Source organism: Lygodium microphyllum, chromosome 11, assembly GCF_053477565.2.
Source record: "Lygodium microphyllum isolate KBCC chromosome 11, Lygodium_microphyllum_v1.1.10, whole genome shotgun sequence".
In the NCBI taxonomy this organism is placed as follows: Eukaryota; Viridiplantae; Streptophyta; class Polypodiopsida; order Schizaeales; family Lygodiaceae; genus Lygodium; species Lygodium microphyllum.
Window position 1 is genome coordinate 75,900,592 of NC_141145.1, and position 15,168 is coordinate 75,915,759.

The following is a 15,168-nucleotide window of genomic DNA, read 5'->3' on the forward strand; positions in this document are numbered from 1 at the left end:
CAAAGTCCTTAGCAAGAATATGGTCAAAAATGCATTGGAAAATCGTAAATTCAGGGACATTGTGGATGGTGTTGCTAGTGAACGTCTTAGGGATGTGAGCAACTTGTTTACTGCTACAGATGCTCAGGGATTATGTGACAAGGTGGGAATGAGTTCTGAGTCATATAGTATGCTCTATCAACAATTGGATACAGGTTTTAAGCAAGTCTTCAATACTAAGCGAGTAATGCCTCTGCCAAAACCATTTCACGTGAAGAAGGCTCGAAAACAACTAAATGAGAAAGTTTTAGAACTAATTGGTGAGCCTACGCATCTGGAACACACACACATATTGAAGTATGGTTCCAAAGAAGTTTCCTTTGTATTGAATGCATCCAACAACTTTGTATTGGATATATGTAGGGTTCAGATTGCTATGGTCAAGTTTTACAATATGTCCATGGAAGAATGTAGAGGCAAGCTTAAGTTTGTCCTCAAACTTGATGAGAGTTAGATTATCAAGGGGCAAAAACTTGAGCGTGTGAGTATAACACTTATGAATCGAGCATTGGATCCCAACATCGATGAAAAACATCCTTTATACTTCAGTGTACAATCAGAGAATGAAATATGGTAGCTTGCAGCATTTGAAGTACCAAAGGAGGACCATGAAGTACTTAAAGTTATTTTTAACCTCACTAATATACCCAGTGTTATTCAACATCAAAATAATGGAGCAGTTTTACACGTTGAGGGGTTTGGGGACTATCAAGTTGAATGGCATCTTGCAGGTGATTTAAAAACATTGAAGTGTATGTTTGGTTTATCAAAAGCAGCAAATGCAAAATTTCCGTGCATATACTGCATGCAAACTAGGAAGAAAGGGAAAGATGGAAAGAAAGAATAGCTTGCCAAGGCAGGACAACAGGGTGCTCCGACACGTGATCAGAAAGTCATGAGAAATGGAATGCTAATTCCAGTGGATCCAAACTGGCGCCCTATTTTGGAAATACCACTAACAAGGATTCACTTTTGCACATTGCATTGTTTGGTTAGAATAATTGAGAAGCTAGTATATGAATATATATGCTTTGCATACAAGATGCAGCCCGTGTCAGAATCTGATGCTACATGCAAGAAGGTAGAACAAGTCCTCTCTGAAGTTGGATTGCATGGAGGCCAAGTAGAAATAAAAAAGGACGAGAAAAAATCGGGGAAGAGTGGAAATGTTCCTTGTAAACCATGCTTTGGCGGACCCAAGGCTAGGAAGTTTTTATCTCCACCTCGAGATGAGGAAGGCAATATACTAGTAAAACAACCAGAGAAGTACGAAGCATGGAAAAAGTTGCACCTTGCTGTTTCAGATTGGAGCAATGGGGGACGAACGAGGATTGCAAAGGCAGAAGTGTGGATACACCTAGATAGATTAGCAACTCTCTTACAGAAGTTGGGGTTTATGGATGGTGATGGCAATGCATTTAAAGAGACAGCTGCTAAATTTCATAAGTCCATGGTGGAGGCATGCACTACAAATAACATAACACACTACATGGTCAGTATTATCACCATTGCAAAAAAAAATCATCATTTCGAATTACTTTATGTTTCTAATCTCCTTTCTTGTGCAGCATATACTTGAAGCATATGGTCCATACTTTGCAGATCAAGGAAGTTTGGCAATATGGTCAACTCAAGGCATGGAAAGATCTCACTGGCAAGCTCGCTGTGCTTTTCAAAAGGCAACTGATCATGGAGGTGGCATCAATGATTCCAATTCTATGAGGCATTTATTCCAATGGTGGTATAGGAGACTAGAGATACGATATGAGGAAAAAGAAAAGAAGTCCAAAACATCTCAAGCAGAATCTATAAGTAGGGCAATATATGAAGTGAGAAAAGCAAGATATGAAAATAGCACAGCTAGACAACGGCACGCAGAATGGCTGGCAACCCAAGAGAGAGATGGAAAAAAATGGAGACCTAGATAAAGATAATAATTTTGATGCATTTAGAGTCCACAAGAGAGCACAAGTCCCAAGGATATGACACATCAATACTCATATCTCTAACATGAGATGTCTTATAAATTTTCTTTAAAATTTCAAAGGTTTGTCACTATATTTTTCAAAGTCAATTTCGAACTTTGTTTTTTAATTATAAAAAGTGGATTTTGAAATCCTAAGACAAAGATATGAAAATTATAAACATTGGAACATTCATTGGCCTAGAGAGAGAGGGGGGGCATGAGGGGGGTGTCAGGAGATAGAGAGAGGTAGGGATGGGGTGGAGAAATGAAACGAAATGATAAATTTAAAATTCATTTACACCACAATAAGTTTGAAAGTTTCGTATTTAAGTCGTCTCTCCTTTCATTTTTTCCCATTGCTCTCCACTCTACCCTCCACCTTTCTATCCTTCATCATCACAGCCATGGCACGTTCCAAGCTTCCTATCAAAAAGGCGCCTGCGAGAGCAAGAGCTCAACACTCTTCCGAATCTAGTGAGCGTACTGTGAGTGACAAAGATCCCCTAGTGACCGATAACGGTGGCCCTACTGCAGCCAATCATGGTGGCGCTACTGTGGCCAACAATGGTGGCCCTAGTATGGTCGATAATGATGGTTCGCCATTGTCCAAAAATGGTGGTCCACATGCTCCAACTGCTCCACCTCCCACTACTGCTCCAGCTCATAATACACGCCCTCCAACACATAAAAAGCGAAGATGGAGACTAGGCACAGCTGCACTACACGAGATAAGGAAATTCCAGAAGAGTGGCGACTTGATTATTCCTAAGGCACCATTCTCCAGGTTGGTGCGAGAAATACTGCAAGATCTACAGTCAGGGCATCATGACATGTTCTTTTCGAGGAACCAGGCAAGGAATGTGGGGCGATGGTCAAGCCAAGCCTTGCTTGCTCTCCAAGATGCAGTTGAAAGCTACTTGATTGATCTAATGAGTGATGGTCAACTTTTAGCCATTCATGCCCGACGTATCACTATTAAGCCCATAGATCTGGTTCTTATTCGCAGGATCCGCAATAACAAGGATGCATTTAATCTTAATGTCAACAATATGCTTTGAGAAGCTACCTTGTAATTGGATCTATGTTTTTAGCTCAGGTTTGGTTGTAGATTGCAAGGAGCTTAGTTTTGGGTTATCTTTCCAGTAGACCTTCAAGTATTTAATAGTAGTGGCCTGCAAAATGGAGCTAAATTTTCCCTAGCTCTAGTTGTACTTGGTGCGATGCACTATCTACCATGTATTTCATAGTTTCGCAATGCTAAATCCAATATGTGATATTCTATTTTGACCATGTTTCTCATTGTGTGAATTTTCAAGTTTCCAATTTTGTAAGTAGTTTTGTTGAGGATAAATTCAATGTGCAACCACGTACACATCGGTGATCAGTTGTACATGGGCCGATGCACTATATCCTTACTATATTTAGTGGTTTGGCAATAGTATATCTGATGCAATATTCCATTTTACCTATGATTTATTTTTTGTCAATTTTTAAGTTTCCAATGTTTCGCATTGCGAGGTTGACAATACATTTAATCTGCAGTTGCGCACACTCATTATCAATACATTTAATCTACAATTGCGAGGTTGACAATACATTATCAGTGTAGTATAATGCAGTTAACGCATTTTCAAAAAAAGATTGAACCGTCAAATTTATAAATCGGAATCTGATGAAACTTCACCCTCATGCTGGGCATTAGAAAAACTCTTTTATATTAAAAATTTGGCCCCATCAGAAGCCTCTGGGCCACCTGTCCGGAGGCTCGCGTTTGGGGCCCTGAATCTAGGGATTCACGGCCCCAGACGCGAGCCTCCGGACAGGTGATCCAGAGGCTTCTGTTGGGGCCAAAAAAAAATTGGGTGGTTGATGTGTCCTTGAGGAGCCTATAGGTAAAATTTCATGTGAATCGGAGCACTGGTGATATTTTTCCTAAGCATGGATTCATTAATTGAAATTTTAGGGTTTTTGAAAAGATTGGCTATAAGTTTAAAGTTTCACCTCATTTTACACATTTCACTTTTGAGTTCTGAGTTCTCTCTCCTAGAAGACATGGTACGCACCAAGCAAGCGGCCTGGAGATACCCCCTGGAAATTCCATACGGCAGCCACGTCCTCCAGCTCCACCACCACCACCACCACGCCAGCATCGCAAGTGTCGATGGAAGCCAGGCACAGTGGCTCTTCGCGAGATCCGCCACTACCAGAAGACCACTCACCTCCTGATACCGAAGGCTCCATTCCAGAAGTTGGTGCGGGAGATCATGGAGGGCATACTAATCAGGAACAACAGGAACCAGTTTCCAGATACATCACGCATGAAACAACTGGATCGCTAGACTGCCCAGGCCCTCCTCACACTACAAGAAGTTGTTGAAGCCTACCTCATCGACTTATTTGGAGACTCAGTCTATGCAGCGGTGCATGCAAGGAGGGTCACTGTCACCGACAGGGATCTGCGGATAGTCAGGTTCTTTCGGCGATGGAAAGATAGTCCTCGTGGAGGTCATCAAGGATAGAGGTGTACAAACTCAAAAGCACATGGAATGTAGCTTCTGAAGACATTTTATAAGGCCTTGGTTGTAATGGACCCCATGTAAAATTGTTATTAATACAAATACAAAGTTTTTGGCGCATCTTATTTTTGTTTAGTCGCTTGATATTTATTTTATTTACGTCTTTGAGTTATCGTTACATGCATTCGAACAAATACATGTTGCGCACGAATTCGATAAAGCATTGTGTATTAAATTTAGGGTACGAATCATGTTACGTATAAATTCAACAAATAAACGTAACATTCAAGTTTAAAAAAACAGTAAATGACACGTATCACAAACTACATTGCACACGAATCCAACAAACATTAGTTTTCATTACTTGAAGAGAAGATTACAAAGTGCAGTACATCAGTGATGTGATATCAGTAGGCAATAAGTACATCTATTCTCTCCTAGGCTTCTTGGAGCTAGGCTCCCCATGGTCAAGCTATTCTTGATCATAGGCAACAATACATTTTGCCCCAATAGTTCCTGTCTAATGACAGTGGGGTCTTCAACACCGGAAACCATGCCACGGGCCACCATGGAGAAAAGTGGGCCAGACCTAGTACTCGTGAATAAGTAGAGAAGCTTCGAACGTCAAAGCAACACTACTTTCTCCAGGCTAGAGTTGGTCGGGATGGTCTTGAAGGGCCCAGCCTTTGTTAGTGCCCTCAACTTCAAGAAGTTCTCTGCAAAAGCAAGGGAGCATGTCTTATGAAATACAATAATGTCGTTGACAAGTTGCCCAACGTACTCCTTCAATGCCAAGTCTTGCACCCTTCCTTGGCTACCAGATCGACCACCCTGCCTAGATGAAAACTCATCTATATAGACAATCTCCTGCAACACACAAGTTCAGTATCAGACTCACTATGCATGGAGTGTGCTGAAGATATATAAATCATATTCATATGAAACTTAACCAGTAGGGCCTCTAGGGCATCGGAGCACACACATGTGTTTTTGTCGGGATCGGGCCCCCAGATGTGCCCTGGTCGGAGGCTCGCGTCTGGGGGCCTGAATCTGCACGGAGGCCGGCCAGGGCACATTTGGTGCAGATTCAGGCCCCCAGACGCGAGCCTCCGGCCAGGGCACATCTGGGGGCCTGATCCCGATAAAAACACATGTGTGTGCTCCTGATGCCCTAGAGGCCCTACTGGTTAAGTTTCATATGAAATCGAGAACATTACCTTCTCTGCATCATCTATCTGCCGCTGTAATGGAGCATCCAGGTCTGCTCCTGCCACTGGGCTGCCCTCGTCTCTCTCCTAGGTAGGCACTGCATAGTCGGGTCGAGGACCAAAAAGGCTTTCCTGCAACCACTCGAACTCCTCATCAGAGATCTGATACTATGGCGCCACATCCTCAATCTGCTCTTGGATGCTCACAATGGCAGAGATGTCATCGATGCTCGTGCCATCATAACGAGCCACCTCATCAACATGTGGTGGGGCATCCTGTAAATCAAAATTTATGAAATCACTAGGTGCATCACGCACCATGATACAGTATAGTTCTTCTTCCCTAAGCTCCAACAACTCTAGCACATCCTGCATGAGTAGATATTCCACCCCCTCGATGGTGATAGCATGGAGAGAAGAGAGGGGTGGCTCTTCGCTCGTGGGCATCTCATCAGGGCAGGGAGGTGGGTGCACAATGGCCAAGCTCTGTGCTGCCTCAACACTCAGATCGAGAGTGATCTCCTCAGGCTCCCTCTCAAAGTACTCTAATAGTGGCTGAGAGGGTGCGTCGATGTCCTCGTCACTGTCCTCTTGCACCTCAGTGCACATAACATATATGGCAAAGGCGGCATCCCTCTCAATGAGATCCATCATGACGTGGTCCTGTGACGAGGTGGGCACTGCTCTAGCGCGGAGATGTTGCCCCACAAGCACCAGGGCTCGACTTATCACCTTTGCATGGCTGGATCCGGCACACAAACTATACAAAAAATCCATGGAAACCCACCTGAGAGTGGAGTCGGGAATAGAGCAAGTGAGAGGGTTCACTGCATCACAAAACGATGCTAGTATACTAGAGTCAGGGTCTACAGCGGAAAGCGAGCTCTCTAGACTCAAGGTCACGCAAATCCTAGGGTATATCTGGTCCCCTATATGCGCGTAGCATGTGGAACTGATCCATGCGGCGAAGACGGGAGTGGTAGCCATGGCACACAAAGAGAGAAGGAATGAGAGCACAAGTGTAGGGAAGTGGAGAATGAAAGTGAAAATGAGTTTGGAGTTATAGCTTTTATGTGTCTAGGGTTTTAAGTAAAGGTTCTTTATAAAGTTATTAACTCTAAAGTTTCAAATTAAAACTCTTACCTTAGTTTCTTTATTTCAGTACTTTAAAGTCACTGTTAAAATTACTCATACAGACAAACGCTTCGTTCTACATTATTATATCCTCGAATATGTTTGGGTCACTGAGTATATTCAAGTCTAACGAGAGAAAATATATAATTTTTTAAAGAAAATAAATCTAAAAGGCCTTGAAATTCCCTTTGGATCCAATTTAATATTAAAATGTAAGAAACGAGCAGCAGAGATGCGCTACAATATATCATTGTGCAAAGACAATATTCTCTAGATTATAGATCTCTAACCTGCAATTTAATTATGATTTTTAACTGCACGATTGAGTAATTACAGTATGTATTATCGCACGCTTGGATCACAATAAACTAAAATTTAAAGTACTCAGAAGTTCAAAAAAGGTATGTATTCGCTCTTTATAAAGTTTTTTTACAAGGATTCCACTATCTCAAGGATATGTGGAGAAGCACATTGTTTACATGTCATGGATTGCTCACTACGAGTTCTGACTTTTCTATTATCTAACTTGAAATAGAAGTTGTAGAGGGGCTCACTGGACATTAATTGGATTTCTTGTCTCAGAAAATAAATGGGCCAATGACTCTCTGCACTGACTACGAAAGGATTATGACCACTCCACAAGATTACCACATCTACGAGCGTTGTATGTGTGTCATCTCGGATATCTTGATCCAAGCTGACCCACTCCCCTCGCAAAAGTCGCCATCTTCTATATCGAAAGCGAACGCACGGAGTTTGTCTAGCAATGAAATACCTGTAATAAAAACAAAAATAATGGTAAGTGATCAATGCGACTAACATAACAATTCATCTAAGCGAGACCTATGTCAATTAAATCAAGGTATGCAAAGTAGTAAAATTTTTTTACCTGAATGTAATATCAGATTGGTTGACCCTGCACTCAATCGTCTCATCAAAATGTGTTCTTTTGACTTCCCAAGACTCACCCAATAGCTGACTCATCCATTCCTCGGATGGACACTTGCATTGATAAGTAATCTTTGTTTTCTTCAAAACATCACATGAACCAAACAAATGTGCAAACAATGAGAATGGAATAAACCAATTAAGATGCACATCTTTGGAGCCTGTGGTGGGTTTCATAGCACTATTGATGTCAGATTTTATCTTCGACTTGCAAGCTCCTGACAACTCCAAGCTACCAATGAACCATTCACCACTAGACAGTGGCGGCAATGGGACATGCTACAATCTCTGGCTTTCTACCACATACAATGAATTATAAAAAAAGATATTTTGAGTGGCAAGTTGACTTGTAGAGGTATTATCATAGATCAAAGAACCTATCTTTTCATGCCAAACATATATCTTGCCGCTTAAACATTCCACATTCTGCCATTCATGCAAAGTCGATGGATATAGAGCTGTCAATCAAACAAGACTGAATTAGAATACTACAAAGACTTTTAAAAACAACTCTGATACAAAAGAATAATCAATGATAAAATTTAAGAACTTACTGTTTTGTTTATAATTTGCAATGTTGTTCTCGTCGTGTACAGAGATTTGTTTATGCGTATAAACATGTTGAATCAACACTTCTGTTACTGCACTTGTGCCGTTAAACACTTTTCTGAACTCTAGAATTCTACCTTTCCAATGTTTGCCAGGGTTTGCAACATCCTTGCGCTTGACCTTGAAACTCCCTCGAATACTTTGGTGCATCAAAATCCAATCCAACTTATAATACTTATCACAAATCCAATTACCGCCATTATCTTTCCTGTTTAAGACCTCCACTGCAAGTATGCTACTGATATTTTTCCTTCGTGAAGACATCTGTAACAACCAAATACAAAAGTTACCTATCAACATGTGTATAATTTGCAAATGTTCTCTCCAAATGAAATTAAATTTAAATGGATCAATTTAAAAAAGAAACATTGTACCTGTAATTTCTTTCACAAAGATCCCTAGATATGTTGAACAAGAAGTTGACTTATAGCAAGACCATTGTTCCTTCACTGACAGATTCCTGTAGTACAAAAACAAAAGAAATATTGGGTCAACGCATACATATAACTTATATAGGCTTTGTCCAAATGCATTGAAATTTAACCATGGAACAGTAGTAAAAAATGGCAATATACCTGTGGCTTTCTCTGCAAAAAATCCCAAAGATGTTGTAGAAGTTGAGTTCTTAATAAATCATTGTTCTTCACCCTCGGAGATTCTTGGAGTAAAAAAACAAAGGAAAGCTCAGTATGCATGTAACTTGTATACATTTTGTCTAAACGAGATAAAATTTAACAGTGGAGCAACAAAAAAACAAGACAATATACCTGTAACTTTGTTTACAGAGAAACCCTAAGATGTTGAAGAAGAAGTTGAGTGTTCAAAATCCCAAAGATGTTGTAGAAGTTGAGTTCTTAATAAATCATTGTTCTTCACCCTCGGAGATTCTTGGAGTAAAAAAACAAAGGAAAGCTCAGGTTGAATGTAACTTGTATACATTTTGTCTAAACGAGATAAAATTTAACAGTGGAGCAACAAAAAAACAAGACAATATACCTGTAACTTTGTTTACAGAGAAACCCTAAGATGTTGAAGAAGAAGTTGAGTATTCAAAATATCACTATTATTGACTGTAAGAGACTCCTAGAGCATCAAAACAAAAGAAATTACATGTCAGAGAATGCATATAACTTGCACAGGTTTTCTCCAAACGAGATAAAACTTTACCATAGAACATCTATGGAAGAGAAAAATATACCTGTAGAGTTTTGTGAAGAGAATCTTAGGGCTTTGGTAAAACAAGCTCTGCTCTCATAAAACACATGAAACTCTCTCTGTGCTTGTGCAAAGCAAATGAAATTTTACAACGTTACAGACAGGGCAAGAAACAGTGAGGCTATAAAATTTCATCACGAAAGAAGAAGCGGGGAAAGAGATATGACAAATTTGAGTTCCGCCTAAAAAAGAGGGGGAAATTGAAAAGGGGAGAAAAGAAAAGTCAAACATAAAAAATAAGAAAATGAAAATTCGAGGCACAAACTTCCAAGAAGTGACAGCTTTGTACTCCCCTTTTCCCTTATTTTATTGCTGAGGGAAGATTTGGTCCAAGATATGGCTAGAAGATTCATGTTACATGAATCTGGAATCCTAGCTCTCTCATTGGTTAGGCCTATATTTGTTTATTCACTCCTTAAGGGGCAAAAAAGAGAGTCTATATTTCTCCTAATGCGTGTAACTCTGATCATAAGAGCGCTTTTAGACGCGATTTTGTAGATGCGCAAATAGACGCGTTAATAAATGCGCCCGACATTTTTTTTCACAATTCAAATATTGCATCTACAAGCGCGTCTATGAACCCTTTTTGTTGTAGTGCAATTTGGTTATTTGCAATTTTAGGATACTAAAAATGGCATTGCAAGTCTTAACATCCATATTCATCACATCCACTCCTACGACACAACAATTTAAAGCTATATGTTGCTAGAGTCTCTATGACATTTATAATACACACTTGCTGCAAGCATGCATTTCCCATCCACCATCCAACTTCATCACTATTACATTTCTTTGAAAAAGAAGAAAATCCCTCTTAAAAATTGCACTCTAACTAGTTGAAGCTCTATCCAGCTAGGAAAGGGCACTCGAATCCCTTAGAAAGAACATTTTTGTGTATTACCCTTTTGAAGGGTAACCGCTCGTCGTCTTCTACCCATCATAGAAGGGTAGTCGTTTGGTTGTCTATCGGGCCTTTGTAGCAACATCGTCTCTGTCTTGTGTTAAAATATGTGGGATCTAGAGCATGGCAGATGCGGAAGCTATGAAGGTTGAAAGAGAAAAAAGAAACTCATGAAGACATTGACCCTAACAAGAACAAGTTTTTACACAAGTGAATTAGGTTCCAAGATTGAGACTTGGACTCATAAACACAATCTTGTGTGTTGACAGTGACATGACACTTTACTGGAAAGAAAAGAGTACTATCATTGCATTAGAAAAAGAGTGCAAGTATAATGCTTTATAGGAATTGAGTGGTGGTACATTCTCCTACTCTACATATGGGATTCTCGTCCTGAGCCCTCACGGCTCCTCACAAAGGGACTAAAGTAGGTGTGATTGCAAATATTTCAACACCCCTCTTCAATCACAACCAGAAGTACAAAGTGTATAGAGGCTTTAGTGAAAGCAATACCTACAAAGTGTGTGCACACCATAAACATGGCAAAACTCTAGTGGCTGTCGCAGAAAGGCTAAGCGTGGGTACCACAAACATGATGGATATCCAGAGGCTATAGCAGGGGCCTCACAAAGTATACAGAGGCTGGAGTACAAGGCTAATTGAGGAGTTTATAGAATTTTATGTCTAAGGCATGAGGGCTAGGAAATGTGAAGCTAAAAAAGTCTATCTGAATAGAAGGACTGATCAGGTTTTTCCTTCTCCTCGTGGTCTTCTTCTTCTTCTTCCTTTATTCCGTTTTCTTCTTCTTCTTTGACTGCAACTAGATAGGCATTTTCAGACCTTTTTCTTGCATGGCAGAAGTTCTCGTTGTGTCTAGTCCTTTTGCAAAAGTCACAGAAGAGCTGATCCCTCTTGCCTTTGTACCTGTGACCAACGTATAATGCATGTTCATCTCTAGAGGTTTTTGGTTCTTCCTTAGTTTTTAGCTTCTTTTCCTCCTCTAATAATGATGGCTGGATATCAACAAGTTCACGATTTGGCATGTTGATTAAAGCTGTTGATACATTATTATATTCAAGAGGCAAACTCTTATGCAAACATCTTCTTCCATTATTATATTCAAAAGGCAAACTCTTATGCAAACATCTTCTTCCATTATTATATTCAAGAGGCAAACTCTTATGCAAACATATTCAATAGACGTGCTAACAGACGCCCACAGAGACGCACTGACAGACGCTGACAGAGACGCATGTATAGATGCGTACAGAGATGCAGGTATAGACGCTGTATGTAATATGTTTTATCTACAAAGGATAATATGATGTTTCTTGTGTAGATATGGAATCTTGGATCCTCCATCACCCCATTCAACAAGCAGCAATTCATGGGGGAGATGACCAATTATCTTGGTCGCTCTCCCACTGCAGATGAGGTTTTCAATGTGATGTCTGGGACACCTATCACATCTTTGCCTACACAGGGATCAGTAGAGGTACATGGATCGGCCGAAGCACATGCATCTGCAGAAGCACATGTATCGAGTGAGGTAGAGGGTAGTGCACGTCGAGGGAGGAGGGAGAGTGGTGCGGGAGGACGAGGAGGTCGAGGGCTTTGTGGCGGTTGCCTAGGTGGTGGCTCTTGATCACCCTCAATGGAAAATGAGAGAGGTGAGCCTCCACAAATGTACTACTCTATCACTGATGTTGGTGGTATCTTGCATGACTTTGAGGGGAGGGAAGTGATAGCCTGCTTGAGGAGTGTCGTGCATGCCACATACAAAGATTGCATGATTCCCTTCAAGCACCAAAAAAATGGTTTGTGGCAAGAGGTTCTGCGGGCAATACATAAAAGGTACCATAATCCCGAGAATTCAAGATTCTCAGATGATTGGGGATGGTCAAAGGTGAGAGATGCGCTTCATAACAAGAGGTCTCACCTTATGACGTGCACCAAGGAGTCATTGCGGAGACAAGAGTAGGGGTGCCCTGGATATGGCCAACTACCCAATTGCCACCACAAGGAGTGTAAAGAGGCCAAGAAGAGAGCAGCGGAGAAAATGACAAGTTGCTAGCATGCAGAGGCGTGAGGTATGCAGATGGCAACCATGGGATCGTCGCATTATGGATTGGGTGGCAGGGAGTCATGGGAGGCTGAGTTTGTAAGTATTATTTGATTTCTTTTTTTTAATTAAATTTTGTAATTTGTTTCACTTCATTATGTAGTGTGTTTTAATACGTTGTATGTTCAAATTGTTTTGTAGTATCATATCGTTGGTAGGATGCCTACTCCTAGAGAAGTAGGCTACCATCGAAGTCATAACCGCGTGTCCACTTGGCAGCATTTCTACGAGGAGGGACTCATCATGGAGGAGCAATATAATCGCGCCATGAGGATTCCACCACCAGAAGAGGTATGTTTTATTTTTTACATGAAAAGTATAGATAACTCTAATTTATTGTTTGTAATGGTATTTATATACCTTAATCCTTTGTGTAGGCGAACCTTGATGCAGTTGAGGATAGCGAAGGGGGGAACTAGCAGTAGCGGTGGTGGCAACAGTCGTGGCACACGCAACGGTGGTGGTAGCGATGATGATGCCTCTTCTGAGGAGATATAGAGGAGCCCCATGCATGCATGCATCCCCTTGGCTTGTAATTTTCATTTATGATATGTATTACTTTCAGCTAGTGCTTGCGACCATGACGTCACAAGCACTAGAACTCATAATGTAAAAACGTTTCATCTATATATATGGAATATCGTGTGCTACATACATTGTCTTGTTTTCAGTATCCAATCTTCGAAATAATCTTTCTTTGTTTTCCCTAAGCATACAATTTGATGTTGATGGGGGAAAAAAACCAGAGAGCATGTGGCTTCCAAAGCCACATGCTCTCTGGTTTTTTTCTCATACCTCTATTTCGCACATCTATCAGTGCGTCTAAATTGCAGGATAAATGTGTGTCTATTCTCGTCAAAAACTTTCAGAGTAAATGCGGTTTTAGACGCGTAGATACACGCTTGTATAGACACACAATATGAATATGTCCACTTTTTTATAAATATGATGATATATTTATGTGGTGCTTTTATACGCGCATCTATAGGCGCGTCTAAGTGTGTGTGTAACTCTGATCATAAGTGCCCTTTTAGACACGATTTTGTAGACGCCCAAATAGACGCGTTAATAAACGCGCCCGATATTTTTTTCCACAATTCAAATATTGCGTCTACAAGCGCGTCTATGAACCCTTTTTGTTGTAGTGCAATTTGGTTATTTGCAATTTTAGGACACTGAAAATGGCATTGCAAGTCTTTACTTCCATATTCATCATATCCACTCCTACGACACAACAATTTAAAGCTATATGTTGCTAGAGTCTCTATGGCATTTATAATACACACTTGTTGCAAGTATGCATTTCCCATCCACCATCCAACTTCATCACTATTACATTTCTTTGAAAAAGAAGAAGATCCCTCTTAAAAATTGCACTCTAACTAGTTGAAGCTCTATCCAGCTAGGAAAGGGCACTCGAATCCCTTAGAAAGAGCATTTTTGTGTATTACCCTTTTGAAGGGTAACCGCTCGTCGTCTTCTACCCATCATAGAAGGGTAGTCGTTTGGTTGTCTATCGGGCCTTGTAGCAACATCGTCTCTGTCTTGTGTTAGAATATGCGGGATCTAGAGCATGGCAGATGTGGAAGCTATGGAGGTTGAAAGAGAAAAGAGAAACTCATGAAGACATTGACCCTAACAAGAACAAATTTTTACACAAGTGAATTAGGTTCGAAGATTGAGACTTGGACTCATAAACACAATCTTGTGTGTTGACAGTGACATGACACTTTGCTGGAAAGAAAAGAGTACTATCATTGCATTAGAAAAAGAGTGCAAGTATAATGCTTTATAGGAATTGAGTGGTGGTACTTTCTCCTACTAATTGAGTGGTGGTACTTTCTCCTACTCTACATATGGGATTCTCGTCCTGAGCCCTCACAGCTCCTCACAAAGGGACTAAAGTTGGTGTGATTGCAAATATTTCAACACCCCTCTTCAATCACAACCAGAAGTACAAAGTGTATAGAGGCTTTAATGAAAGCAATACCTACAAAGTGTGTGCACACCATAAACATGGCAAAACTCTAGTGGCTGTCGCAGAAAGGCTAAGTGTGGGTACCACAAACATGATGGACATCCAGAGGCTATAGCAGGGGCCTCACAAAGTATACAGAGGCTGGAGTACAAGGCTAATTGAGGAGTTTATAGAATTTTATGTCTAAGGCATGAGGGCTAGGAAATGTGAAGCTAAAAAAGTCTATTTGAATAGAAGGACTGATGAGGTTTGTCCTTCTCCTCGTGGTCTTCTTCTTCTTCTTCCTTTATTCCCTTTTCTTCTTCTTCTTTGATTGCAACTAGATAGGATAGGCCTTTTCGGACCTTTTTCTTGCATGGCAGAAGTTCTCGTTGTGTCTAGTCCTTTTGCAAAAGTCACAGAAGAGCTGATCCCTCTTGCCTTTGTACCTGTGACCAACGTATAATGCATGTTCATCTCTAGAGGTTCTTGGTTCTTCCTTAGTTTTTAGCTTCTTTTCCTCCTCTAATAATGATGGCTAGATATCAACAAG

The 15,168-nt window shown here is 40.6% G+C and overlaps 1 long non-coding RNA gene across 1 annotated transcript; it reads right to left on the reverse strand.

Annotated features, from left to right (window-relative positions):
* Positions 1-8,568: 8,568 nt before the first annotated feature.
* On the reverse strand, positions 8,569-9,079 carry LOC148028978 (uncharacterized). Its single transcript, XR_015692487.1, has 3 exons — positions 8,996-9,079; positions 8,795-8,880; positions 8,569-8,684 (listed from the first exon to the last, which is right to left on the reverse strand). It is a non-coding gene; the product is annotated as an uncharacterized LOC148028978 (long non-coding RNA).
* Positions 9,080-15,168: the final 6,089 nt, after the last annotated feature.